This window comes from Kogia breviceps, chromosome X, assembly GCF_026419965.1.
Source record: "Kogia breviceps isolate mKogBre1 chromosome X, mKogBre1 haplotype 1, whole genome shotgun sequence".
Taxonomy (NCBI): domain Eukaryota; kingdom Metazoa; phylum Chordata; class Mammalia; order Artiodactyla; family Physeteridae; genus Kogia; species Kogia breviceps.
Genome location: NC_081330.1, coordinates 34484632 through 34511276, shown reverse-complemented (window position 1 = coordinate 34511276; position 26645 = coordinate 34484632). Strand labels below are relative to the sequence as shown.

Below are 26645 nucleotides of genomic sequence, written 5' to 3'. Positions count from 1 at the left end.
ACTTAAAGTTACTATCTTCTAGAAAATCTTACATTTTACAAGTATGTCAATATGAAAATATGTTTCATATTTTGAGGGTTTCTTAGCAGGGAGATTTAGCTTAATGTCAGGATCAAGGCCTGTTAATGGCAATAAGATTATACTTGAACTTCTCATTTATAAGATAAAAATAATAGCATATGCTGCCTAGCCATCTCCTAACCCTCTATGATAGGACAAAACCACATTTCAAATTAATTCAGATGATATTTACTGAGTACAATTTGCATGATGACCTGGAATTTCTAAGGCAATCAAGGTAATATTCAGTCTGCTTGTCTACATAAATCATCCAAATGTCCTGGAAATTCCAAAATTTCATCATCCAAACTATTTTCTAGACTACATGTTACACATGAAAGTAACAAAAAAAACTCTTTTGTCACAACATGCTTATTACATAAAAGTATGGTTTTCAATGATTTTGCCACTCTCAATACTGGATAAACTTTTATTGACCAAGTGTGTTTATTCCTAGTAAAAACAAGTGCTAATAAAATGCAATTTATTTATTTTGGGTCTGGGACATTCCAAATAGTTCAGTAACTGGCAAATACTATTCATGTCATAGAGATGAAGAAACTATGGTACATTACAGACAAGTGATTGGTCCTTGAAAATAATAAATTCAGCAGAAGAATTTATAATATTTTGCATTTGTATAATTCTACATAGGACTTCACTCACCACTCTGCCACCAATCCCTGCAATCCTCCTTAAGCAATCTCAACCTCCAGGCTTTCCTGAGCTTTCACGTTCACATTTTAGTCTTTATTCAATTCATTTCAATGAAGATTTATTGAATATCTACTGTTTGCAAAGTACTGTGCTAACTGCAGATACAAAGATGAATGAGATGTTCTCAATAAGATTAAATCTAGTAAAGAGAAGATCATAATACCACAGATAATACTATAAGAAAGATACAAGTAAATATGTGAACATAAAGGAAGAAGAGAGCATTTTCACCATGGCAGAATCAGAGCAGTATTAGAAAAAGTATCAGAAACTTAGAAATAATGCAAAAAGATTGGTGCCACATATTTTCAATGTCATAAGAAAGTGAAGGTCATCCAAGGATTGTTAGGGCAACAATCAGAAAATGTCTTCTGTAAAGGTTCAGATAGTAAATATTTTCACTTTTGTGGGCCATATTGTCTCACAAGTACTCAGCTCTGTCATTGTTAACATGAAAGCAGCCATACACCATTTTAAACAAATGAGTGGCCAGATTTGGCCCACAGGCTGTAATTTGCCAACCCCTGATCTGGGAGACCTAGGATAATAACTTGTCCAACTCACTGTTTATTACTGATTTAAGGTTCCAGATTTAGTGAAGTTATATGTTAACTTGTAGATTTTTGTCTTGTCTAAATGCAAATCATTTCTGTCTGTAGACAGATAACTCCAAAGTTGCACATTATCCAGTTTGCATCTAATCCAGTAATCTTATATTCCTGTCAGTACTCTGTTTTAAAATGGTCTTTGACCCAGTCATGACACCTTAATGGTTCCTTCATTAGTTAATGAGTTAAATAAAATCTTCGACATGTATTCATTTTATATTTGCCTGAGTATTATCATTTTACTTGTTTGAAAATTATGCTTTGACAGTTTTGGAGGTTCCATGGAGATGCCCAAATTGACTCACCTGATGGAGACAAAAAACTGCATTACAGGAGAAATGTACCTCAGAGTCTGTTTAAGACCAAATACATTTTTTCTTGGCTGTCAGAGTGAATCCCAACAGCAATAGAACTTGAACTTTGCTTATTCTGTTTCTACAGATTTTATTTTCTCCTCTCTAGTGATTTTTCTGTTTTTGTTTCCTGTTTGTACACAAAAAGTTATTCCCCCTTGGTGGTAGTAATGATTGGGGATTTGTTTTTATTGTCTATTTGGTGATTTCTGTTGGATGGATGGTGGAGAGCTATTCTCTGCTGGATGAGAAACAGAGAATCTGGCTTGTTTAAGCTTTTTGTTTGTTTATTTATGAACTCAAATCAATTAAGAACCTTTTGCCCATTGTGAAAAAGAACAGCTCTTTCATATCTAGACCTATGAGTTTTTGTGTTTATGTGTTTACTCTTGACCTGTGGCAGAAGTTGTAGAATTGAAGCTATAAGCTTTCCATATATCTGTGTTTCTGTAAATCACAAAGACCTATTCATGTGAATATGAGATAGTTTCCTACCTATGAAGGGTAATAATAAACTATATTACAGTGTCTCTTTAAGAAGGTCAATTGTAATTTATATATAGACATATAAACACTTACATAAATCTAATATTCCTATAACGACAGAAAAATTTTAACTGAACTTCTAATACTTTAAATGTTATATATTTGTAAAATCCTTACAGAAATATCTAGCTCAGAAACATTTTGAGAATTCATGCTTACATAATTAAAAATCCTTGTACTGCTTAGATTGGTTTGATAATTTTGGTTTTAGAAAGTGGAAAAAACAGCTCTAGGTCTCTTTCTCAAATGTATGGTAAGTATAATAAAGTAGACATTTTATTTTTATAAAATTTTATCTTTTAGGAAAAGACTACTTAATGTGACTTTTTTAAACTTCCTATTTTGGTTTAATAATCAAACAAGCTAATATATAACCCCTATATAATTTTTTAAAATTTTAATATAATTTTTGAGATTATGAAAAATATAAATTTCTCTGGTACTAAATTTCATCATTACCCTGACAAACTTTTTACAACAACTGGAATTATGTGAGTAGCTTGAACATAATTTGCAAGATTCTTAGGTAAATTCAACACTTAAATATCAAATCAAACTAATTTATGAATAATCTTTGATTGCTAGATAATTTCTAAATGAAATGGGATACTGAAAAAATGATTACTACACATAATTTCAAACTAATATAGATTTGCTTATTTTTAATATGCTATAGGATGGCCATGTCTTTGGTCGTGTTAATGGACATATTAATTTTTGACACTTTAAGGTGTAAAAGAGATATGTGGGGCTGTAGAAAGTTGTGTATGCTTAAGCTTTGTTATTCTGCTTAATTCTAGTACAACAGTTCTCAATTCCTTACCTTCTAGTTTTTTCTGTGAAACAGAAGTTAGTTACTTTGGTTAAAAGTTATAATTAATATGAATATACTAGGAACAGCAGTAACACAGAAATAAACCTGGATATATAAGGTAATGTTTGTATGTGTGTTTTTTTAATCAAGGTAAAAAGAGACTAGTTTTTTTCTTTAAAGTCTCTGATTCTTTCAGAATGTAAAAGAGGACAGGGAAAGACCAAGTTGTAGAAGACCTTCAGAAATGGAATTTTCTTTTGCCTTTGTTTATTATACTGAATCTAAAAAGAAGCAAATGAAATGTGTTAAAATTTTGGCAAGGTTTGCTTCAGTTTTGATGGGTTTGTTCATAAGAAAAAAAAGAGTGTGTGAAATTTTACTGCCAATATTATATTAATGAAAAACTAGAATTTGACTTTCTATTAAAATGATAAATTACAGAGAGATAGACACATAGATCAATGGAATAGAATATAGAACTCAGAAATAGATCCCCACAAATATACCCAATAATTTTTGACAAAGGAACAAAAGCAATTCAATGGAGGAAGAATAGCCTTTTCAATAAATGGTGCTGGAGAAACTGGATAACCATTGGCAAAAAAAGAACCTTGACCTAAACTTTATATGAAAATTAACTCAAGGATGAATATATGTATGTGTATAACTGAATCACTTTGCTGTACACCTGAATCTAATACAATATTGTAAATCGACTATACTCCAATAAAATTTTTAAAAAAGAAAACTAACTCAAAATGTATAATGGGCATAAACATAAAATGTAAAACTACCAAACTTATAGAAAAGAACATGGGAAAAAATCTTTGGGACCAAGTAGGATTAGGCAAAGTTCTTAGACCTGACACCAAATACCACAATTGATAAAATGAAAAATTGATAACTTCGACCTCATCAAAATGAAAAACTTTTGCTCTGTGAAAGATTCTATTAAGAGGATGAAAAGACAAATTCCAGTCTGAGGGAAAATATTTGCAATTACATATCCAATATGTATATGCAAATGACCTTGCATTTAAAGTATATAAAGAACTCTCAAAACTCAGCATTACAATAACAAACAATCCAATTAGAAAATGATGTGCACAGATATTTCACACAAGAGGATATACAGATGGTAAATAAACACATGAAAAGATGTTCAACATCATTAACCATTAAAGAAATGTGAATTAAAAGTACAATGAGATGTTACTACACACCTATCAGAATGACTAAAATAAAACATAGTAATAACACCAAATGCTGGTGAGGATGTAGAGAAACTAGATCACTCATACATTTCTGGTAGGAATGTAAAATGGTACAGACACTATGGAAAATAGTTTGGCAGTTTCTTTCAAATCTAAAAATGGACTTCACTTATGATCCAGCAATCGTACTCTTGGCATTTAACCCAGAGAAATGAAGATTTATTTTCCTGCAGGAATTTGTACATGAATGTTCATAGCAGTTTTATTTGTAATAGTAAAAACATGGAAACTCCCCAAATGCCTTTCAATGGATGGATGGCTAAATAAACTGTGGTATATCCATACCATGGAATACTACTCAGCAGTAAAAAAAAAAAAAGGAATGAGTTACTGATACATGTAACAACTTGGATGGATCTCAAGGGCATTATCCTGAGTGAAAAAAGCCAATCTTGCAGACCTCCCTGGTGGCCTAGTGGTTAGGATTCCAAGCTTTCACTGTCAGGGCCTGGGTTCAATCCTTTGTCCGGGAATTGAGATTCTGCAAGTCATATGGTGTGGCCAAGGAAAAATAAATAAAATAAAATAAAATGATCTTCAAGAAGACTCATAAAAAAGACTTTAAAAAAGCCAATCTTAAAAACTCACATACTGCATGATTCTATTTATGTAACATTCATGAAATAACATAATTATAGAGATAGAGAAGAGATTCATGGTTGCCAGGAATTAGGAATCAAAGGGGAGGAAATTGGTGTGACATAACTGAGTAACATGAAAGAGTCTTATGCTGATGTTACAGTTGAGTATTTTGATTGTGGTGGTGGTTACACAAGGCTACACATCAGAAAATTGCATAGAGGTACACACACACACACACAAATGAGTACATATATAACTGTTGAAATCTGAATAGGCTCTATGAATTGTAACAATATCAATTTTTTGGTTTTTTTTTTTTTTTTGTGGTACGCAGGCCTCTCACTGTTGCGGCCTCTCCCATTGCGGAGCACAGGCTCCAGACGCGCAGGCTCAGTGGCCATGGCTCACGGGCCCAGCCGCTCCGCGGCATGTGGGTTCTTCCTGGATCGGGACACGAACCCATGTCCCCTGCATTGGCAGGCAGATTCTCAACCACTGCGCCACCAGGGAAGCCCCAATTTTTTGGTTTTGATATTGTACTATAGTTGTATAAGTTGCTACCACTGAGAAAAGCTGGGAGAAGAGTACATAGAGCTTCCCTGTATATTTCTTTGCAACTTCCTATGAATCTATAATTATTATAAATTAAAAAAAATTAACATGATAAATTGGTCTTCAAGCTATTACCAAGGGGTAATAAGAGGTTATATTTACCTTCTGTGTAATATGCGTGATAGCAGAGATTTCAAATATCATAAGAATAATTTTATCTACATTTTATTGCCTTTATCATAACTTTGATTTTTTTAAAAAAGTGATCCAAGGTACAAAGAACAAAGATTCTTCTATAAGGAAGAACTAAGTTTCCTTATAACCATGTCGCTTTCCTCTATGGTTATTTTAAAACATTTTATTATCATTTTGATTAAATTGATAACCACGTATTGTTTTTCAGGTACCCATGAAAATATTTCAGAAATTGTGTAATTTTTTAAGGAGAACACTGATCAAACTCTTATGAAGTAGTTGTGCAGTGTGTGCCAACAGAGAATTTTACTTTCCTCCATTCTAATATTACTGCTGACTGTAATAAATTTACCATAGCCTCCAGATATCACTATCAAACAGATTTCTCCTTCCTGATGCATGCCTGAAGTCTCTGCTATAAGGTATTGGCTGGATTTTGTGTCTACAACAAAAGAGGACTGTTGCAGAGGCTTGTGGATAGGACTAGATCAGGTACTCTGAACTATTGCTACTTTAAAAAGAGACTCCTGCTTCTAGGATTCTGAGCTGACATTGCTTAGATAGGTTTTAGGCTGAATGAGTGGAGTGGGTCAGAGTTTCCAGGACTCTTGGTAGTCCCAGAAATAGATACAGTTCATGAAGGCAGACTGCTCATCTAAGATGCAATCGACACAAATGGAACAAAAGTTAAATACATAGGCATAAGTGAACTGATGAGGGAATCTTATTACAGTTATTTCCTTGGAATACGGTGGGTATTATTTTTTAAAGCTTTATTGAGTTATCATTTATGTACTGACTCAAAGATTTCCAGTTCATTCATAGAACTGTGCAACTACCACTAAAGCTAGTTTTTAAAAATATTTCCATCAAACTTAAAAATGCTCTCAGGTTGGGCTTCCCTGGTGGCGCAGTGGTTGACAGTCTGCCTGCCAATGCAGGGGATACGGGTTAGTTGCCCCGGTCCGGGAAGATCCCACATGCCGTGGAGTGGCTGGGCCCATGAGCCATGGCCGCTGAGCCTGCGCGTCCGAAACCTGTGCTCTGCAACGGGAGAGGCCACAACAGTGAGAGGCCCACATAATGCAAAAAAAAAAAAAAGCTCTCAGGCCCTTTTGCAGTCAATTCCCACTCCCCACCAAGCCCAGGCAACCACTTACCTGCTTTCTGACTCTGGCCTTTTCTGGACAATTTATATAAATGGAATTATGCAATATGGGGCCTTTTGTGTCTGGATTCTTTCACTTAGCACATTTTTGAGGTTCATCCATGCTGTAGCATGCATCATTATTTCACTGTTTTTTAAAAAATTAAAAAATTAAATTAATTTTTGGCTGCGTCTTCGTTGCTGTGCACGGGCTTTCTCTAGTTGCGGCGAGTGGGGGCTACTCTTCGTTGCAGTCACAGACTTCTCACTGAGGTGTCTTCTCTTGTTGCGGAGCATGGGCTCTAGGTGCGCAGGCTTCAGTAGTTGTGGCTCACGGGCTCTAGAGCACAGGCTCAGTAGTTGTGGCTCATGGGCTTAGTTGCTCCGTGGCATGTGGGATCTTCCTGGACCAGGCCTCGAACCCATGACTCCTGCATTGGCAGGCAGATTCTTAACCACTGTGCCACCAGGGAAGCCCTCACTCTTTTTATAGCTGAATAGTATTGCATTGTATGGATGTACCACATACTGTTTATCCATTCACCAACAATGCACATTTGAATTGCCTCTAGTTTGGGGCATATTTTTTTTTTTTTTTTTTTTTTTTTTTTTTGCGGTGCTTGGGTCTCTCACTGTTGTGGCCTCTCCCGTTGTGGAGCACAGGCTCCGGATGCGCACTCTCAGTGGCCATGGCTCACGGGCCCAGCCGCTCTGCGGCACGTGGGATCTTCCCGGACTGGGACACGAACCTGTGTCCCCTGCATCGGCAGGCGGACTCAACCACTGCGCCACCAGGGAAGCTCTGGGGCTATTTTGAATAACGCTGCTATGAATATTTGCATACGAGTCTTTGTGTGATGTATATTTTAATTTCTCTTGGGTAGATTCCTAAGGGTGGAATTTTTGTGTTGCCTGGTAAGTTTATGTTCAGCTTTTCATGAAACTGCCAAGTTATTTTCCAAAAAGACCATATCATTTTCCCTTCCCACAAGCAACGTATGAAGATTCTTGTTTTTCTATATCCTCACCAACATTTTTGCTGTTTGTCTCTTTGGATAGAGCCATTCTACTGGGTATGAATTGGTATGTCACTATGGTTTTAATTCACATCTCCATGATGGTTAATTATGTTGAACAATTTTTCATGTGCTCATTGGCCATATGTCTGGCTTCTTTGGAGAAATGACTATTCAGATCTTTTCTCCTTTTTTTAATATGTAGTTTTATTATTGAGTTGTAAGAGCGCTTTAAAAATTCTAGATTAAGTCCCTTAATAGTTAAATGATTTGCAAATATTTTCTCCCATTCCGTGAGTTGTCTTCACTTTCTTGATGGTATCCTTTGAAACACAAAGGTTTTAAATTTTGATGAAGTCTTTTATTTACTTTTTTTGTCATTGTTGCTAGTCCTTTTGGTATATCTAAGCTTTGTTTAACCAAAGGTTAGAAATATTTTCTCCTATGGTTTCTTCTAGAATTTTTACAGATTTAGTTTTTACATTTAAGTCTATGATCTATTTAGACTTATCTTTGTTTATAGTGTAAAGTAAGCGTCTAAATTAATTTTTTGGCATTTTATGGATATTCAATTGACACAGAACCATTTGTTGCAAGGGCTATCCTCTTCCCATTGAATTGTCTTGAAGCATTGGTGAAAAATCATTTTATCATAAACATATGGGTTTATTTCTGGACTCCCAATTCTGTCCATACATGCCCATCCTTATGCCAATACCACACTATCTCCATTATTAGCTTTTGAAAGTTCTAAAATAGGGTACTATAAATCCTCCAACTTTGTTATCATTTTTCAAATTTATTTTGGCTATTTGAGGACCTTTGCATTTCCATTTGAATTTTAGGCTTACCTTGTCAATTTAGGGAACCTTGCAGTCTTAACAATACTGAAAATTCCAATCCATTAACATGGAATGTCTCTCCCGTTTAATTAGGTCTTTTAAAATTTATCTTAGCAATGTTTTGTGGTTTTCAGTACACAAATTTTGTACTTCTTTTGCTAAATTTCTTCTTAAGTATTTTATTCTTTTTAATGTTGTTAGGAATGTTTTTCTGATAGTTTTCTTAATTGCATTTTTGGATTGTTCATTGCTAATGTACAGAAATACAAATAATTTTGGTATATGGATCTTGTGTCTTGTGACCTTGCTAAATTCATTTATTAATTTTAGTAGTGTGTGTTTGTGTGTATTCCTTAGGATTTTCTAAATATAAATCATGTTGTCTGCAAATTAAGACAGTTTTTACGACTTCCTTTCTAACTGAATGGCTTTAAAATAATTTTGGGTTTTTTGCACTGGTTAGAATCTCCAGTACAATGCAGTACAATGATGAATAGAAGTGATGACAGTGGACACTCTGGTCTTGTTTCTGATCTTAGAGGAAAAGTATTCTGTCTGTCATGATTACATATATTAGTTAAAGGTTTTTCATAGTTGTTCTTTATCAGGTTAGGAAAGTTTCCTTCTAATCCTAGTTTGTTGAGTGTTTTTATCATGACGGGGTACTGAATTTTATCAAATGCTTTTCCTGTATCTTTTGAGATGATTATGTGTATTTTGCCCTTTATTCTATTAATATGGTATTTTTAATTGTTTTGTGGGCTTTTTTTTTTAAGACACACTTATTCAGTGTCATGATCAGACTACTACATTTAGCAATCAACAGCATGGGTGCAAAACCAAAAATCTACATTAAAACCCTCTGTTGGAATGCTTTACACCTTCCACAGAACAGAAACCAAAATAACTTGTTATACAATTAGTCACAAATACAGTTCTCGAATATATACACTACCAAACGTAAAATAGATAGCTAGTGGGAAGCAGCCACATAGCACAGGGAGATCAGCTCAGTGCTTTGTGACCACCTAGAGGGGTGGGATAGGGAAGGTGGGAGGGAGGGAGATGCAAGAGGGAAGAGATATGAGGACATATGTATATGTATAGCTGATTCACTTTGTTATAAAGCAGAAACTGACACGCCATTGTAAAGCAATTATACTCTAATAAAGATATTTTTTAAAAAGTTATACAAATATAAAACAACAACAAAAAGAAAAACAAATACAGTCCTCGAGTTCTTTTTGCCCATACACATGAGTATTGTCTAAAACGTCTTATTTGTAGCAGCTAGGCCCTGCCACCACTGTGCTTGGCTGAATTCACAAATCTGTTATAACCTGTAGCTTCCCTGTCACTTCTCTGGCTCTCCTCTTCTGCAAAGATTTGTTTCCTGGCAGTAATTAAAACCTTCTGCCACTGCCATAGCTACTGCTGCCACTGGAACCTCCAGAGCCACCTTGGTTTCATGGTTTGGCAAAGGATTGGCTTCTACCACCACAGGGGCCAGAACTTGTGCCTCCAAAGTTTCCTCCTTTTGTGGGTCCAAAATTTGAAGATAGATTGTTGTAATTGCCAAAGTCACTGTAGCTTCCATCACCTCCAAAATTGCTTCCATCATTACCAAATCCATTATAGCCATCCTGCCACCATATCCACCACCACTGCGGCTGCCACCAAAGCCACCTCGACCATTGAAGTTTCCTCCACAACCAAAGTTGTCGCTTCCACCAAAACCACATCTGCGAGGACCACCAAAGTTTCCAGAACCACTGTGATCTCTTTGGCTGGATGAAGCACTAGCCATCTCTTGCTTAGATAGGGCTTTCCTTACTTCAAAGTTGTGGCCATTCACAGTGTGGTATTTCTGAATGACAATCTTGTCTACAGAGCCATGGTCATCAAAGGTTACAAAAGCAAAGCCTCTCTTTTTGCCACTGCCTTGGTCAGTCATGATTTCAATCACTTCGATTTTCCCATACTGTTCAAAATAATCTCTTAGGTGATGTTTTTCAGTGTCTTTTAATGCCACCAACAAAAAACTTTTTCACAGTTAAGTGGGTACTGGGTCTTTGAGAATCTTGAGACAGCCCTCTTTGGTTCCCCAACTCTTCCATCTACCTTGTGTGGCCTTGCATTCATGGCTGCATCCACCTCCTCCACAGTGGCATACGTGACAACCCCGAAGCCTCTGGAGTGCCTGGTGTTCGGATTCCTCATTACCACACAGTCTGTGAGTGTTCCCCATTGCTCACAATGGCTCCTCAGACTGTCATCGGTTGTTTCAAAGTTCAAACCTTCAATGAAGGGCTTCCATAGCTGTTCAGGCTCTTTGGGAGACTCTGACTTAGACATGACGGCAGTAGAGGGGGGAGACTTCCATGATGCTTACTCGGCAGCATCCGTGGGCAGAAAGCTTAACTGGTTTTTTTTAAGATTTTTTTGATGTGGACCATTTTTAAAGTCTTTATTGAATTTGTTACAATATCACTTCTGTTTTATGTTTTGGTATTTTGGCCGCGAGGCATGTGGGATCATGGCTCCCCGACCAGGGATCGAACCTGCACCCCCTGCATTGGAAGGTGAAATCTTAACCACTGGACCACCAGGGAAGTCCCTAATTGTTTTTAATACTTCTCCAATTTGCATTTCTGGAACAAATCCAACTTTGTTGTGTTTTATAACCCTTTTTATATATTGCTGAATTCAGTGTGCTAATGCTTTTTAAGATTTCTTGCATGTGTATTCAGGAGGGATATCAGTCTGTAGTTTTCTTTTCTTCTGATGTCTTTATATGTGTCTTTGGTATCAGAGTAATACTGGCCTCACAGAAGGAATTGGGAAGCACTTCCCTCCTCCTCAATTGTTAAAAGAGTCTGTAAAGGATTGGTGTGATTTTTTTTCCTTTAAATATTTGATCCAATTTCCCACAAAAACCACATGAGCCTGGGCTTTTTGTGTGTGTCGGGGGGGATTGGGGGGAAGATTTAAATTGCTGAATCCATTTCTTTACTTTTTAAAAATCTATTTGCATATCATAATTTTTTGGTGAATACTGCTCATATTAGATAATACAGTTGACCCTTGAACAACATGGGTTTGAATTGCATGGGTCTCCTTATACATGGATTTTCTTCAATAGTAAATACCACAGTACTACACGGTTGGTTGAATCTGTGGATGCATATATGGAGGAACTGCAGATGCAGAGGAATGGCGAATATGGATAGCTGTCTATAAAGTTATATGCAGATTTTCAACTGCATGGAGGATCAGCGCCCCAACCCCCCGTGTTGATCAAGGGTCAACTGTATGTTTTAACAATTCTCGATTCTGATTTTGCCTCCTGATAGTTGCTATCATTATTTTCTTGGTTGTTTACTTACTTGCCTGAACTAAGTTTATGACCTCTGTCTCCACTATAATGCGGGGCTGCTGATGTCTCTGCTAAGACTTTTTTCTCTTGCTTTTATTTTTAAAGACTAGCTTCCTCAGGGTTGCTCCTATATCTGCATAGCTCAGTGTTAAGGTTTTGCTCAAACACCTCCAGCCAGTCTACGTCCATTATCTGCTGATGAGTCTGTGGGTGGACTGGGGAACACATTCAAGCTTCAAACTGTTTGCAGGTCTGCTCCAGCTTTTATTTTCTCCTGGTCTCTCTTGCTTCTCATAGGCATGTAGGCCAGGGATGTGTGGGCATGTGCACAGGATATGTGGATTGCCTATCAAGTCCACTATGGCTGTCTCCCTTCCTGGATTTCCCTGTTACATCCCCTGGTAGTCTGCTGGCCCAGTGCCTGCCTCAAACAGTCCTGCAACCTCAGTCTAGCAGTCCTTCTTACCCACTTGCCACTGAGATCTGACAATGCTCTCAATCAAGTGACTTTCTTTCAGCAGCAGCAGTGGCAGCAGCAAAGTGGCTAGCTTTTATTTTACAGCCTGCCTCGCCATGGTTGAACTACTGTGCCGACAAAGCTGGAGGGGGGAGTGGTGGTGGTAAGTGGCAAATTGGAGCAAGCCCAGTGTATTAGTCAGGATTCTCCAGAGAAACAGAACCAATAGGATATAGATAGATAGATGGATAGATAGATAGAGACTTATATGAGAGATTAGCTCACATGATTAGGGAGGCTGAGAAGTCCCATAATCTGTTGTCTGCAAGCTGGAGGTCCAGGAAAGCTGATGGTGCAGTTCCGGTCCAAACTCAAAGGCCTGAGAACCACGGGAGCCAATCGTGTAAGTCCAAGTCTGAGTTTGAAGGACCATGAACCAGGAGCATCAACATCTGAAGGCAGAAGAAGACAGATGTCCCAGCTCAAGCTGAGCAAATTTGTCCTTCCTCTGCATTTTTGGCCCTCAGTGGATTGAATGATATCTACCCGTACTGGTGGGGAGATCTTCTTTACTCATTCTACTGATTCAAATGCTAATCTCTTCCAGAAACACCCTCACAGATACACTCAGAAATAATGTTTTATCAGCTATCTGTGCATCCTTCAGTTCAATCAAGTTGACACAGAAAATTAATCATCACACTCAGGCAAGTACACCATAGACTTGCTCTGTTCTTACCCAAAGTTCAGAAGCGCTAGGTTTGTTCTAGCCTTGGATCAATTTCCAGAGTGTTGAAATGGTTGTTTTTGACAAGTTGTTCAACTTTTTAGTTGCTCTGCACATAGGCGTAAATCCCCTAAACTCAATAATTTATTTACTCAAATACAGGAGGATTTTCTTCATCAAGGTCAAAGAAACTCTTCCAACTGAGGGAGACATCATTCTCTGACCAGCATCAGTGCAAGATACAATAGTAATACTGACCTGGAGATTTTTCTACTGTTTTACAATACAGCCTTTGATCCAAACATATGAAGAAGGGAACTAATATTTAATAGAAAATGGACATCAGCTTTGGTGTACACTTTGCTGATATGATTTGAACTTGGAGCCATGTGAGCAAATCTAGATGGCAGAAGAAGCAAACAGAAGGTCATATGTCTGGGGAATGAGAAAGAGAAATTAGGAAAGAAAGAGAGAGAGGAGACTATGAAAGGAGTCTAATGATTTTTCCAAAGGGCTCTTTATACCCAGATAGATTTTCCAATTATTTTGTAAATCCTTCAAAAGCAAGAACAGTCTTTCATGTGTTGTAAAATGCTTTAATGTAATTTCAGTACTTCACATGTGTCAAATTAAAATACTGTAATATTCACGAGCTCCAATGGTCTGGGTAGTACTGAAGGCTAGGTTTGTTAGTATTTTATGGCCATGAAGCCAAATTCTAACTCTGTAATGTAATGTTAGTGTGTCCTCCTCAATCTAGAAGATGGGGCATTGAGACACTGACACTAACAAAATTTCAGCCACACAAGAGTCAGATTTTCTGACCTTCACTTAGTAAACAATAGCTAAAAGCAGGCATGTTAGGAGCCAAAGATTGATGAGCTGCCAAAATGCTGAGTATTTGTTATATAATGTGGAATAGCATCTAGGAATATCTATACCATTTTTTAAATACTCAGGAGACTTAAACTTGTTAAAAATCATTGAATTATACACCAAAACGGGTGAATTATATGATATGTAAAATATGCCTCAATAATGTTACTAAAAATACCCAGGAGACTGAGAAAAAAACATATTTTTCAAATATGGAGTTTGAAAAATATACAGATGCAAAATAAAGTAAATTATAGTCCTAAGAAAAGGCAATCTGTTAGGTATTACAGATTTTTAATTCAAACAGATGTCTTACACAGCTGCATTTTACGGTAGGTGAAACATGCCACTTTAGAAATAAATGTATTAATGAAATGTTAGATGCAATTATAACTAGCTATTCAGGAATAAAATTTTCAACAAATCCTTTTTTTAAATTTTTCTTGAACTTTTACTATCACTTATATTTTCAGAAATTTGCAGCTCATGTAAGCAACCTATGAATGACTTTCACCTTGACCACAGATTTATTTGTATGGAAAAGCACAACAGTATTTGCTAAGTATATGCAATATCTTCCGCCTAATTATTACCTCAGGGCAGGTTGTTTATAAACAAAACAATAAGGGACACGTTAAATATCCCCAGCAGTACTCTCTGCAAACTATCAGCTTTAGAAATAAAGAAGACAGTTTGTATTTTAAGCAATAAACCAGCTAGCTACCAGACTGCCATTAAGTACAAGGAATCCAACTAGAAAAACGTGGGATTCATGGGGAAATAACATTATCTGCAGCTTTATACACTGGACAAATGAACATGGTTCCCTTTAGCTTCAAATTAGAAATATGTGTAGAGGGCAACATGGAAATAGATACTATTTTTCTGTTTTTGATATTAATTTAAAAAAGAATGTTACTAAAAGTGTTTCACACTTGATACTAAATACATCTCAACTTTGCACATCCCCCACCTTCCTACAATCACTGCCAAGTGACTACCTAGTATTTATTTACTGGGATCACAATAGAAATCAGCCATTAATTAGGGAGCACTTGGCTCAAGGGACCTGTAATGGGTTGCAGAGAATTGCACATCATGCTTCACATGCAGATGAGGTTGCCATCTGGTGGATTTTCTCTAACTATAAGCTAACAACATTTATAGGTAAAAGCAGAGTAACCCTTTTCTAGATGGGCAAACCTGCCACTTTTAGAAAACATCTGGTTTCTTTTAACATTTATTAAGTGTCCATTCTGTGATTTGCTCTGAATGGGTGTCTGTTTTTTGTAACTTAAATATGAGGGAAAAATACCATGAAAGCAAGTATATTAAAACTTCAGATTTAAAAGGTAAAAAATGTGGGATGAAAAAAGATATTCCATGCAAATAGTAACCAAAACAGAGTAGGAGTGGCTATACTTAGATAAAATAAACTTTCAGCTGAAGTCTGTCACAAGATAGAAGAAAGTCACTATATCGTGATAAAGGGGTCAGTTCAGAAATGGCAATACAATAATAGTAGGGGACTTTAATATCCCACTTTCAATATTACATAGATCATCTAAATAGAAAATTAATAAGGAAAGAGTGGTTCTGAGCAACACTATAGACCAAATGGACCTAACAGACATATACAAAATGTTCTATCCAACAGCACCAAAATACACATTCTTTTCAAGTACACATGGAACATTCTCCAGGATACATCTTATGTTGGGCCACAAAGCAAGCCTTAGTAAATTTAAGATTGAAATCCTATCAAGTATCTTTTGCAACCACTAAGGCATAAAACTAGAAACCAATAACAGAAGGAAAACTGAAAAATTCACAAATGTGTGGAAATTAAATAATATACTCTTGAACAACCAATGAGTCAAAGAAGAAATCAAAAGGTAAATCAGAAAGTGTCTTGAGAAAAATGAAAACAAAAACACAACATACCAAAATTTATGGGATGTAGCAAAAGCAGTTCTAAGGGGGAAGTTCAAAACAATAAATACCTACATTAAGAAAAAAGAACAATCTCAAATAAACAACATAACGTTACACCTCCAGGAAATTAGAAAAAGAAGAACAAACTTGGTCCAAAGTTAGCAGAAGGAAGAAAATAATAAAAGTTAGGGCAGGAATAAATGAAATAGAGACTAGAATGACAATAATAAAACAAAAAAATCAATGAAAATAAGAGTTGGTTTTTGAAAGATAAACAGAATTTACCAACCTTTAGATAGACTAACCAAAAAGAAAAGAGAGAGGATCCAAAAGGTAATAAATGTGACTTTTTTATTTAGCAAATTCTTGCTAAACAAAATTTTGTTACACTAATATTAAAAATGTCTAGAAGATCTGACATCACATTGGTTCTGTTTTAAATGTCAAAGTGACTTCTGATATTAAGTATGTCTTTACCTAACAGCCTTACCATGGGGATTCAGGAGCAGATATATGCCAGAACTATAAACAGTTCCTTCTTTAACTTACTCTAATACAAAATGACTGTTGATTCAAATATCACCACCCAGTTTATCTAGTTTTACTCTTCTCTCCTTCTTTTCCCTAATGACAGGGATAGTATTGGGTTGTTGTAGGGATGAGAGCACCTACCGAATAGATTTTTAATACATCTCAGTAAATATGAGAAGTGGGTATTTTGTTTGTTTGTTTGTTGTTGTGTGTGTGTGTTTTTTCTTTTACTGAAGCCCTATCTACTTTTCCACCCTGATGATTTCAATTAACACTACCATGTTTGCATGAAATAACCTACATCAAAGTTAGTTTAAGAAATCAGCTAGCAAATACATATATATGTATATACATAAAATATCAATACAAATTTAATACAAATATTAATACAAATGTAGTGACTACTCCAGGAAATATGACATCACAATTCCAAATGTAATGTTATATGAATGGGTATTTGTGACTTGGGATAAAATTTCCTTTACAGTAAGATGATGCAAATAGTTTTTGTATGTTTAAGTGAGGCAACAAGCTCTGAAAACCAGTTAGATGACAAGAATAGGCTCTGGTAATGTAGATACTAATGTTGAAAATACATGTGAAGAGTTATATATTTCATGAAACAGGAGGGGATAAAAGCAATACAGCTAAATCAATGTATTTATATAATAGAACTTAATTATTTTACTAAATTGAAATTTTAAATAACCTGAGTAGATATTTAACTCATTCATTTATATCCCTAAACATTTTTATAATCCAGTTGACAAGAAAAACTTCTTGATATCTTCTTATTGAGGTCTCCTTATATTTGAGGATATATAACACATGCTGATGACTACATAATCTGCATCTCTAGCCTAGCCCTTTCTCTTGAACTCCAGACTCAGATACCTAAATATCTCCTAGACATCTCTACTACCGTGTTCCACAAAAGAGACAGCAGAGCTAAATGGTTAGGAGTGCAGACTAGGGGTTAAACAGACTGGGTCCAACTCCTGATTACATCATTTACCAACTGTATAACTTTGGATGAGTTGCTTCATTTCTCTGATTCTCAGTTTCCTCATTTGTAAAATGGGGATAAAAATACTGATCTTATAGGATTAGTGTGAAAATTAAATGAAATATATACCTAGTACACTTGGCTGAATGTACTCTATTAAACAATCAATACATTATACATTCCACTATAAGAAACACATGCACATATATCTCATTGAAACCAGTAATTTTTTCCCTTGGTGTGCCTTAGCTGGCAGCTCTTTTTCTAGACTTGCTGTACCTGAACTGGTTTTAATGATGTTTTGCAGCAGTTGTCAAAGGTTAGCATGTATGAATAGTATACAAAGAAACACATATATATGGAATGTTACCTACAAAATTCATTCTGTTTATACTGCAAGTTGGCAAAACAGAAAAATCAAAATATTTTGCATCATTCACATGGTATTTGTCACATAATACCATATACAATATAGCAGTTCTTTTGTATATGTCTTACCTTCAACACTAGATTATGTGCTTCTTGATAAACAGCAGTTTAGGCATTTTTAATATCCTTTCTCCTGTAATGCTAATCACAATGCCTTGCAGAGAGTAGGTACTCAGTAGATATCAATCAAGTAAGAAAAAAGAAATATAGGTTGTCCTTTTACAATAAAAAATGCAAAATTTTCAATCTTAAACAATTGGAAGGCTGAAATATATTTTACTAATCTTTGGGAGAATTAATTATTTAAATTCTCATTTCCTCTCCAGATTATTTCTTTTAATCCTAGACCAATTTTATAAATGTCCCAGACCTATGCATTCTTGGTAGTTTGTTTGACTGAATGTGTATTAAATCATCACAGGTTGCTATTATCTAGGAGTCTTTGTGAAAGTTTGATCACTTGGAAATATCAGCCATACTGCTTTAAAAAACACACGTTTAGAATTTATAGTAATGCCTTGGCAGGTTTCTCTCTCTTCTCTTTCTCCTTTTATTCCATATCCTCTCTTACAAAATATTTGATGGTATATTTTGTAAAACAGTGAACTATTGGAATGAAAACTCCTGCTTGAAGTTCCAAATCATGAACCTTCAAATTCAAGTACCTAAGATGAACTATTTAGTATTAACATACTGAAAGAACAGCAAAAATCAGGGATAGTGTACAGAATTATGCCATGAATATAAATAAGTCTAGAGCACTTGGGAAGGGGAGGAATGGGAGAGGGAAAGGAAATGAGAATATTATGACTCTTTGGAGGCATTCTTCCACCTATCCTCTTCCTTACCTATCTAACCTTCCATTTTTACTGTTTAAGTTCACTTGTCAAATAATCACTAAACATGTATATGAAATAATTCACAAAACGTGTTTAGCACAGTTACTAACACACAGTAAACACTCAGTAAAGGTTAATAAGTATTAGCGATTAGTATTATTATTGTGTAAAGTCCCACTTCTTTGCTCTTACATTGACCTCTTTTCCCAAATTTACATATAGGCAGGGTGTGTGGTCAGGGTTGGAATAGAGGAGGACAAGGCAGACCCTTTTTTTTAATACTTAAGGTCTGTCTGAATAACATTTTTAAAATAGTGTCTGTCTGGAATTCACTCATTTCATGAAATCGACATTAAATTCCCGGCTCCATCTCTCCAATCAGGAGTCTTTCCAACTAGGCACTAAATGGCATACTTCTTAAGGTCCCCCAATGAGGGCAATTAATGTCTAGAGGCAATTTTTCAAAAAAATGCATTCTGTATCCAAAAACACTAGACAAGCCCGTATATCTTATGTTTGTGTATCCAGTTAAATTACCCATAATTTTAAGTATTTGAAAGTTGATATAACTCAGTTTTCTGTAGCAAGAGACCTTTTACAGTACAGTGAATAGTCATATATATGGCTTATATATTATAGAACTACTTATTTCACGTTTCTCAGAAACAGATTTTCTTTTTGCAAGTGGGCTTCTCAGTCTTCCACCTTTAATGTTATTAGCTTGGACTGCATTATTTCTCCATATAGAGTGTGCTATAAGACTTCTAGTTAAACAAGGCAGATTAGAAACATGCATTCATCTCTGCACCTGCAATGAAGCTCCACTAAAATGACAGTAAAGGTATTTTTTTAAAAAAGGTATAAATAGAGAAGGACAAAGAGAACAGGAGAGAAGACAACAGCAGACAAGCAAAGTTGACAAAATTTTAGAAGCTGGAAAGCAATAGATGAGGTGAATATTAAGCTTACTTAACAAACTGGAAAAAGATGAAACCTAAGGCTGGTGGTGATGAGTTGTTTTTAAAATTACACAATATCTCTGAGATACAGGTTGAAGGGAGAGCTAAAAAGAGGAGGATTGATTGAAAGTATGTAAAAGGAAAAATTACATCCCGAAAGCTCCTTATCCATTCAAACAAGATTCAAGTTTTAATACAGCTTTCTGTTTCACTGCTTGGAGGGTCAATGGGTGCTTCTTGCTGTTAAAGAAGTTTGTGGACTTAGTTGAAAGAAAAACAATGATTCCAGTTTAAAAAAAAGATTCAAGTTTTATTTTCTACGGTAATTCGAACATCTTTCCAGAAAAGAAACTCTAGTGTTGGAAACAATAGGCATAGCTGAGGGCTGGATTGTGAACTTTAGTGAAAATGGGGATTGAATCTCTATTTACTAAATAGTAAGACTGCCCTCTGTCGCCTTTCTGCTGGCTGATTTCTAAGATATTTTCAGCTGAGCAGACTGGAGGATTCTGTAGAAGCTGACCAACACAAGTGTAAAGCCCTACAGACACTGATATTTGGGGTCTCCCATTAAAAAGATTGAATTTCTTTCCAGTTACTCCCCAGTGAAGCTCAACAATCCATAAGTCCCAACAATGGAGACAGAACTTCTTTTTTGTGCCTCACTCTTAAATATTTATGGCTGACCAAATCCCTAGATATTTGAGTAAATTTTCTAAAATGAAAGACAGAGATCAAAACAACAACAGCAGCAGCAACAAAAGTCAAAGAGAAAAGAAACAAAACTATAATAACATCTTCAGAGAAATGAGGTGATACTAAATTCAAGATACAAGAACAGTGTTCTGTAAAAATGGAACTTTCAATGAATGAGAAAGAGCTCTTAGGAATTCAAAATATAGTAGTAATCTTAAAAATCAATAGAAGATTAAAAATTTTAAATTGATGAGCTCCTCTAGAAAGTAGAACAAACAGAAAAAGAAATGGAAAATAGAGAAAAGATGAGCAAGTTAAAGGATTCAGTACTGGAGGACCAAACTGGACCAAAAGAAGTTCCAGAAAGAGAGGACAGAAAAAGCAGAAGGAAGGAAATTACTAAAGAAATAACACAAGGAAAATTCCTAGCACTGCAGGATATAAATATACAGATTACAAAGGTCTATCATGTATCCAGAACAGTGAATGAGAAAATAATTCTCAGTAACATACATCATAGTGAAATTTCAGAAGATAGAATAAACAAAAGATTTTAGAAGTTTCCTGAGAGAAATAAACAGGTCATATACAAAGTATCACAAATAATATTAGGAACAAACTTCTAAACTATATCCCTAAAATCAAGAAGACAAGTTTTTAGGGAAAAATCATTTCCAATTGTGATAGGATGAATAATGCCTCCCTCCAAAGATGTCCTTGTCATAATCCCTGGACCTGTGGATATGTTACCTTACATGGTAAAAGGGATTTTGCAGATGTGATTAAGTTAAGGATCTTGAGATGCGTGATTATCCTGGATTTTCTGGGTAGGACCAATGTAATTAAAAGAATTCTCATAACAGGGAGGCAAGAAAATCAAAGTAAAAAAAAGGAGATGTGAAAACTGAAGCATGGGTTGAAGTGATATGTTTTGAAGATACAGGAAGGAGCCATGAGCCTAGGAATGCAGGTGGCCTGTAGAAACTGGAAAAAAAAGGAAAAGGATTCTCCTTTAGGGCCTCTAGAAGGAAACAGCCTTGCTAACACCTTGACTTTAGCCCATTGAAAATGAATTCAGATTTATTGTCAAAATAGAATAAATTTTTGTTGTTTTGAGCCACTAAGTTTGGGGTAATTCGTTACAGCAGCAATAGGAAACTAACAAACCAAACTAGAATTCTATATCAGTCTAACAACTGGATGAGAGATTAGAACAAGGTATTTTCAGGCATGCAAAAATCTCGAAAAAATTTATCATCTTTCTCAGGAAGTTATTGGAGGATATTTGTCCACCAAAATGAAGAAGTTAAAGGAAAAGTGAGGGGAACATAGGGTATAGGAAATGGGATCCAATACAAGAGAATGGAGATCCAATAAAAAAGATAAACCAGCTCAAACTGAAACAGGATAAAAATCCCTATCACAGACATCTTTAATTTAGAAAAATGAAAGTTATAGTTACCCTGATGTATCTGAACATACAGAGAGGAGCTGTATGGATTTCTTGGGAAGACCTGTTTGGGTATCAGTAAGTGATAGATTCAGAAAAAAGAATCCTAAGCAAATAAAAATTAAATAAAATGTAGCACAACAAAATTTTTATAGGATAGGAAATATAATAACATACTCAATACACGGTTAAACTCTGAATAATGTTTACAAAGTCACAGTAATATAATCACTGAATATTTATTTTACCAAAAATTTGGGGAGGAAGGGAAGTATGTGTTTATGGGTACATAAGAGAGTCAAATTGCCACCTTTCATAATAGAAAGTCAATAAATATTATCTAAAAAGCTGAAAAATCAAGAAATAGCTGTGGAAAATGAATGTTGCCTGCCATTTCAGTAAACAAAGGGTGTTGCAGCCATCAAACCATCAGCCACTGCAGCCCCCCCACAACGGTGCACCCTGAGGGGAACTGAGAATGGAGAAAAGCTGGATACTGGCCCCAAAGAGTTAAGATGCATATCAAAGGAATAAGTTTGATGAGCCCAGACTCTTGCATCTTCCCATACATAGAAAAGTGCTAAATTCATTACCTTGAGATGTCTGTTTTTTTGTGATTATCAGTAACTTTTGATATTCAACTACATGTTTTTTTGCTTTTAGCAAAAACTGCTATATATCTTGGCTCCTCCCTTACCTCTTTGGAATAGTTCCTCAGAGCTATCTGAGAGGCTGTTTCCCAGGCTACAGTCCTCAATAACATTCCAGAATAAAACATAACTTGCACTTTCAGGTTGTGTGTTTGTTTTTCAGTTGACATAGCAATATAAGCATGTTATCGATACATAGAAATATGGTAGTAAATATTATAGGGAATAGCTAAAATTGTTTAAAGTTATTGTCCTTTGGAGTGAGAATCAGGAACGGAGAGGAATAGGACAGAGAACTATTGTTTTTACTGTACTATTTAAAAACAAAAACTATGTACATGGTATCAATTTAATAAAATTAAAATGTTACTTTAAAAGTGAGTTATTCCCATGAACAATACATTTTTGTGCTTAGCTTAATTCTTCTGAGATGCATTGTGGGCATATTCTAATCTAGAAAGCACAGTTTTTAAGATAGGTAAAAATCCTCTTACATACATTGGCACATTTGCACTTACTCAATTCTTGAGGGATACAAATAAAAATCGTTGCTATGACCTATAGGGCTTGTTTAACTCTCTAATCTCATTGCATGCCACCGATTCCTTTGCCTATTATGCTCTACCTACCCTGTCCTTTTTCATTTCTCTTTTCAAACAAGAAAAGCACCTTTCCTGATGACCTGTCCACAGTCTATTCACTTTGCTTGGAAGGCTATTCTCTCAGTCTTCTCCTGGTTGGCTCCTTATCTTTCAAGCCTCAGCTTAAATGTCACTTCCCCACAGAAGCTTTCTTTGACCATTGAATCTAAAGTCAGTTCCCATGCCACCCCACCCCTCCTGTTATTCTCTCTTGCATTGCTCAGTTTTTTATTGCACTTTATCACAACATATTTGCATGCTTGTGTGTTTTCATTAGATTCTAAGCTGCCTAGTCTATCTGTGTGTAGTGGAGGGACTTGTACATAGTAAGTGCTCAATGAATATTTTTGAATTAATTTGTTTTTATTAGGTGATCTGTCCATGCCTCTGATATTTATAAAGAACGGAATGTTATATTCTGTAGTTTTTGCCATAAGTTAGCAAAAATTAGATAGAGAATTAAGTAAAAACAAAATAAAACAACTCAGACCTTTTTGAAAACTTGAGTTCTTGAAAAACACCCAAGCCTTAACATGTTTTGTCTCATCTGAGTACTTGCCCTCTATCATATAATGGATTCTAAACAGTGTCTGGTATTAGGTTTCATTCAGTATAGTCTCCTTTAATCAAATATTTTATCATTTGTAGTTAAGCTGATTATGATAAGTTTATGCAACAGGGGCTTAATTAACATCACTGATCCATACAGGAGACATATACTTATATAATTAGGATCACATAAATGTCTTTTCCTTCTTCCAAAAATACTTGGTAGTAAGATGTATAACTTAGTCTTATAGTCACAATAATAGAATTAAATGCTTCATTTAGGTGACTTGTTCCATACTCAATTAGACTTTACTTTAAAAGAGCATCTCATGGTCTTTGATCTTTGTCTTTGTAGCCTAGGAAGGAATGTGAGGTAAAAAATCACAAAAGTTCATTTTAATTATTTAAGTAATATTGTAGTTTTGATATGATTTGTAGCGTAATTTTTTATAAGCAGCAATTTCATGTACAGATAGGATTTGTAAAAATCTTTCAATTTCAGTCTGATAAAAAGAGATCAGACATGTAATTTGTCTACCACATTGCCTGTCACATTAGGAGTGCTCAATAAAAATTAGCTTTTTTCCCTGCCTGTGATAACTCAAGTAGTGGTACAGCCAACTCTCATTCATTACAATTCATTAAAACCTCAATTTTATACTTGTGTTTTTTTAACCTAAGCCAAAGACCCTGATCTGATTTATTTGAACTCATTGTTTCTGCTTCTTCATATTTTTTTCATATCTTTTTTTTGGGTATCCTTTTGAATCTTGATTTTATCAGCTCTCTTACACACTCTTGGGTAAATGAAGTATTTCATTTTACTCACTAGGATCTTGAAGAAACTAGGAATAGTTGGAATCTTTTAAACATGGTTGAAAGAAAAATATCTATTAATAAACTGTAGAGGAGGAAAAAAATCTTTTTTGTCCTTCGACCCTTCTCCAGGTGAGGCCTTGTAAGTTAGACTGACAAAAGACAGATTAACAAGAGAACAACAAACAGAAGTTTACTAACATGTGCATCAGGCATATGCTCCATGTACTCAATGATGAGTAACTGAAAGGGGTGGTTAGAGCTTGACCTAATACAGCAGCTTAAAATAACAAAAAATTCTTAGAGAACTGACAAGACAAAGGAAATGGACTTTGAGTCTTTTGGGTGGCAAATTGGGAGAAGGTAAATATATGGGGGAACTAATGGATCATAAGAGCTAGTTAGTCAAGTTTGTTATGTAGGTTCCTCTGATGCTGATTCCAGGCTGTAAGGGTCTAGAGCTGTCTCTGGTGGTTAACTTCTGTCCTTCCTGGTACAGAGGGGAGGTGCATACCCTTACAACTACTACTTTTAGGCAAATAAGGGTAGGGCAGAGAGTTTTTCTTGTATCTGCTTCTTCTCAATTGCCTTCAGCTCAAAATAATTCTTACGTCAAAGTGCCATATTTTGCTGTCTCTTTAAAACTAAACAATTTTCTTTATGGTTCTCCAAAAATTGACTCTATTATAGTAAAATTTTGATTTGACCAGTGTAGGCAAGAAATAATTATTTTTGTGTCCCTAACAGTAAGACAATTATCATCAATAATATTTGGAAGGGGGAGAAGGAAAGGGAGAGTCAAGTTCTGGCAACTCTTCAAGAACACAATGGATCCACAAAGCAGAGATTAAAAGCAAATGTTTTATAATATGCAACTTCTCAGCTTTGATAAAAGACATTTACTTTAATAATAAAGGATATATAGAAACTTTTGATGAATTATGAAAAATTAAAGAAATAAATCTAAACACAATAGTTAGGCAGCTCAAGGATTCTATAACGTGCTGTGTTTAAAAGATTAAGAAGAAACATTTCTGGTTTATCAGACTTTAAAAGTCATATTGCTGTTATTACTTTATACTATAATACAGATACCAATACTGTAGGCTCATCATTAAAGGATAAGTCAGCATAGTATGCCTTGACAAGCATCTGGAGGGTTGGATTCAACCCTCTGCTATTATTATCTTGGGAAAAAAATCACAATCTATTTGAATCTCTGTTTCCTGTCCATAAAATAAAACCAATGAATTCCATGGTTTCTTAATTCTAAAAGTCCACAGGACTTCCCTCATGGTGCAGTGTTTAAGAATCGCCTGCCAATGCAGGGGACACGGGTTCGATCCCTGATCCAGGAAGATCCCACATATTGCGGAGCAACTAAGCCCGTGCACCACAACTACTGAGCCTTAGCTCTAGAGCCTGAGAGCCACAACTACTGAGCCCGCGTGCCACAACTACTGAAGCCCCCATGCTTAGAGCCCGTGATCCGCAACAAGAGAAGCCACTGCAATGAGAAGCCCGTGCACTGCAACGAACAGTAGCCTGTGCTCGCTGCAACTACAGAAAGCCTATGCGCAACAGTGAAGACCCAACACAGCCAAAAATAAATAAATAAATAAATAAAATAAATTAAAAAAAAATAAGTCCACAAAACGTTGATCAGCCTATGAACAAAACCATATATTCTTGAGATAGAAAAGGCACTATGTTTTATTTATCTTTGTATTCCCCACAGGGCCTAGCATGGTACCTAATAATGTAACTCTTTTTTAGTTCAATAAACATTTATTTTACGTCCCTAGGTTCCAGGGACAGCACTAAATTCTGGGAATTCAGAGATGACTTAGACATGGTCTCCACTCTTTCAGGATTTTACGGTCCAGAGGAAGAAAAAAGTATATAGGTAATTTAAACATCAAGAATTATGACAGAGGTAGGCAAAGAACAATATTTGCACATAATGCACATACCTTACAAGGGTCAGAGAAGGGCTTCCTGG

At 35.5% G+C, this 26645-nt stretch overlaps 1 long non-coding RNA gene and 1 pseudogene across 2 annotated transcripts in view; both read right to left on the bottom strand.

The window, feature by feature from the left end:
* The window catches only part of LOC136793461 (uncharacterized), a 107027-nt gene extending 80382 nt beyond the window's left edge, over window positions 1–26645 (bottom strand). Inside the window, exon 1 of one of the 2 annotated variants that reach the window (XR_010838726.1) lies at window positions 26617–26645. This is a non-coding gene — a long non-coding RNA (uncharacterized lncRNA). Of the gene's footprint in view, window positions 1–12824; window positions 12896–26616 lie in introns of those variants that run through there. The other variant, XR_010838725.1, reaches the window with a different exon arrangement.
* LOC131747940 (heterogeneous nuclear ribonucleoprotein A1-like) lies at window positions 9986–11061 on the bottom strand (annotated as a pseudogene).